The sequence below is a fragment of the Hevea brasiliensis genome, chromosome 2 (genome assembly GCF_030052815.1).
Source record: "Hevea brasiliensis isolate MT/VB/25A 57/8 chromosome 2, ASM3005281v1, whole genome shotgun sequence".
NCBI lineage: Eukaryota > Viridiplantae > Streptophyta > Magnoliopsida > Malpighiales > Euphorbiaceae > Hevea > Hevea brasiliensis.
The window spans coordinates 14,238,194-14,242,308 of NC_079494.1; the positions used below are offsets into that span (position 1 = coordinate 14,238,194).

Sequence of the window (4,115 nt, forward strand, 5' to 3'; positions counted from 1 at the left end):
TTAGAAAAAGGAATGGAATAACTTTGGGTATTCAATTGTAGTTTTGACTTTTTGATTGAAGGATAATTGTTTAACTTTATTGCTGCTTCATCGAATCTCTTGTTGCTTGTTCTTTGCACCAGTTTTTTAGTTTAGTATTTTTTGCTCATTGTACCATTTAAATATTGAGAGAGACTAATACATAAGTAGATGAATGTATACTGCAGTTCATAAATTGATCAAGTATTCTATCTGTAGAGTCTGTAGCATGAGAAATGTCTCATTTTACTTGTCTAACCATAAAATGAGAACGATGAATACCTGATCGATGCAAAAAAATAAAATAAAATAAAATTCACTAGTTGCAAGCCAATGAGGCTTTAGTTTAGTGGCTTGATTGTTTGTTTTTTTTCCAAAGTCTAGTGCTAATTAATGAAGGCATTATGGATAAGAATGGCAATGGATGGAGTATGGTAATTTGTCGAGTATTTTAATTTATAGTTATTTATTTAATTAAATTCTAATAAGACAGATTTGGATAATATATAATTGAATTTTAAACGAGTTTGAGTTAAAAAAAAATATACGTGACAGATAATATATATAAATAATTAATTAAATATAAAATATATATTTTTATAATAATATTTATAAATTTTTATATATTATATTTTAAATAAATAGAATTTAAATATTTTATAAAATTATTTAAATATTTAAAATATAAATTATTAATTGAAATATATATATATTATTATTAATTAAAATATATAAAATTAAATGAATTTAATATGTTTTGAATAATAATAATAATAATAATAATAATAATAATAATAATAATAATAATAATAATAATAAATTAAAGATAAATTTTAAATAAATTAATAAAAACATTAATTAAATTTGAGTTTCGAGCATGACTGTTTTTGTGAGGAATTGCTATCCTAATTGTGGAGCTGAAATTGGGCCGCATGTGGTCCAGAAGAAGCATCCATTCCATCACTCAAGACTCGCACAGGGAATTTGAAAATTGATTTAAAACAAACAAAAGAAAAATACACACAAAATAAACATGTCTATCTCTTCTATATTTGGCTCTCCAATGCTCTTCTTACCCAAATTAACACCTAATAAGCCGCCCAATTCTCAGATTCAGCCGCCCCAAATCGGCACTGGTTATGGTGGTGGCGGTGGGCTGCTCATAGAGTGCTCTTCAAGGCCTTAGAAGAAGCAACAACTCATCAAGACAAGGCCAAGAAAGAGTCAGCTATGGGACGTAAGGCGCAAACTCACTGTTTATCATCCTTTATCTCCTCTTCCTCCTGATTAGACCCTCCTTTTCTCCGATGACGCTGATGGTAACGGTGGTTCTGCTACTGAGGCTGCTTTGCCTTCTGCTTCTTCCTTCCAGGCATCAATTTCCAGTGGGTAGTTGGCAATTTGTTGTTTTATCATGTTGTTCGCTTCTATTTGAGATCTTGAGTTGGATATTTTCACTTTATGTGCTTTTAGTTCTGTATTTTTATTGTTAAAACTTAAAATTGAACTATAGATGTACCGAGGTGGAGCTTTTGTTTATGCCCATTATCTGTTTGATGATAGAATTGAGAGACTCAACCGGGCAAAAACCAGTAAATTGGCCCTCTATTGTGATTCTGAACTTCAACCCAAATGGTCATTACTTGCAATCAATTCTTTGGCTAATGGAAAATTACTTGAATCGTTTCAATTCATATTATAAATTTCCTTTCTATGCTTGATCACACTGTCTCACCGCAAAGTTGGTTTAATTGCTTCAATGGTGGAGATACCAGCAGCTACTATTGCCAAGTTCAATTCCTTAGCAACTCTTCTATCCAGGAAGCAATTAGTGCTTCCTGTGTCAATGAGAATTACTAACTGTCTACTCTTATGCTTCCCCAGGAATTTGATGGTTTCAGTTCCCTGTTTCCCTTCCACAGCATGCACTGACAGAATTGGTTCCTCAACATTTTCCAATTCCTGCAACTCCTCCAACATATTCAAGTCATCCTCTTCATTTTCTACTTCTAATTTGCCCAGTCTGCAAAGCCATCATAGTCTTGTTGTTTACAGTCTCCCCACGTTTGTAACAAGGTCTTGGATTGGTTCTAGCGGTTGAATTAGGTGGATTGGAAGTTCTGTTTACTGAAGAATTAGTTGTTGCAGCAGAAGCAATACTACTGCCAGTAGTTGTTTTGCTCAGTGGATAATTTCTCTTGGATTGAGAATTAACAAGAGGTGGTCTTAAAGGATAAGAATATGGTTGGTTAGGTCTAAAATTCTGATAAGATTGGCTGCCATTTCCAGAACCGAAATTACTAGCAAGATTGTTATTGTTAGCACTGCTGTGGGTAGCATATTTGAAACTTGAAGGAGTGGAAAAATTCCTAGCACGCCTTTATGCCTTCTAGCATTATCCGAGAGTTGCTCCTACAATCTAGCAACTTCAATGGCCTGTGGCAGAGTAGTAGGTTTCATCATTCTCGCTGTAAGTCTCGCATTATCCTTCAATCCTCCAATAAATCCTAAAAGCAAATAGGATTCCCCCAAATATGGCATTGCCTTCTCCATTCTAATCTTCAAATCTTCACAAGCATCTTGATACTCCTCCACTGAACTCCCTGTCTTAACTTCATAAATTCCTGGACAATATCTTGCAACCCATATCCTCAAATCTCTCACAAATACCCTGTTCAAACTATTCCCAAGTGTGACTCTTTTCCATATTTCAATTGTGGAACCAAGCATCTATCTTATCAGTCAAATACAAACTAGCAATTCCAATTCTTTTATCTTTAAGCACTCCATACACATCAAAATAGTAAACTCATGTCCTAATCCAAACCTGTTTCATTATTCAGAGAATTATTAGGGGACCACAGAAACTATTATATATGTGTGTTTGTGTGTGTGTGTGTGTGTAGAGAGGGGGGACGTGAGGCGAAATATCATTTATTAGAATTATATAAAATGCACCAGGTAATGCCCAGGAAAAATAGTGGAGTCACAATGGTTTCACTTAAGTACCACCTCCTTAGACAATATTTTCTAGACATGCACTTCATACAATCCTAATAGAATCAAATTACTGGTAAGTACCATCTTCCCATAACACTATCACGGTATTAAGGATTTATGTCACGAAGGCATAGATACACAAGAGTCGCTACCCAGGTAATAACCGGGACACATTCAGTGTTTCGAGGGTCATGGATGGCAACTTACTCCTTGTAGAGTTTCCACAACCGTCATTACCATAGCCCAATGTCTAGGGATAGTGGTACATAAGGGGAAGGTGTTAGGCACCCCTTACGCCTGGTCTAACCTCGTTAATTCGAGTGCCAGTCCTCTACTAATATTTCTAAAAGTCTTGTTTATTATTCATTTATTAAACTTTATCCTAAAAATGTAATTCTAATCCTACACACGCAAGTAATTCACAAAAAGGTTATCGTTTACACACAATTTTCATGCACAAGTAATTCCTATCTATGGGGTTATTAATTATTTAAATGATATTTACTAGATGATTAAAATTAATTTATTATTGAGAATTTAATTTACAAACAAATTTAATTTCAAATAACCTTACGTTTCTATTTAACCTCATTAATGAATTTTCATCAAGTTACCCTAAGGATAATTAAACTAAGTTAATTATGTACATGTGTAATTTATTCTAATATCACATAAGGCCCAAACAATCACAACCTAATAAAGATTTATAACATGCAAATTTATTTTACAATTACCAAGTGTTAAATTAAATTTATTTTACATGCCAATGTTAGTTTAATTTACAAATAATATTAATTTTAATTTACAAGGTATTTATTTAAATTAATTACATGCAAAAGTCAGTTAAATTAAAAACAAAGTTAATTTTAATATATCAAATAAAAATTATATTATTACTACAATTTCATGCCAATTGTTCGAGGAGTTTAGAGCTATTTACCTGTTGGTAAATGTAGTTGTCATTGGGGTAAGCTACCCTTAAAAAAGGATCTTCTCTTCTAGTATGGTAATAATATCCCTGGCTTACTCCTGTTTAGCTTTACATAAGCTCTATGCAAATGCCCTCTTTGGTACTTACCTTAGAGCTATTTACCAAT

The 4,115-nt window shown here is 32.7% G+C and overlaps 1 long non-coding RNA gene across 1 annotated transcript; it reads left to right on the top strand.

The window, feature by feature from the left end:
* The first annotated feature begins 917 nt into the window (after positions 1-917).
* Positions 918-2,202, top strand: LOC110643622 (uncharacterized). The gene is made up of 2 exons (XR_002492678.2): positions 918-1,403; positions 1,903-2,202. It is a non-coding gene; the product is annotated as an uncharacterized LOC110643622 (long non-coding RNA).
* Positions 2,203-4,115: the final 1,913 nt, after the last annotated feature.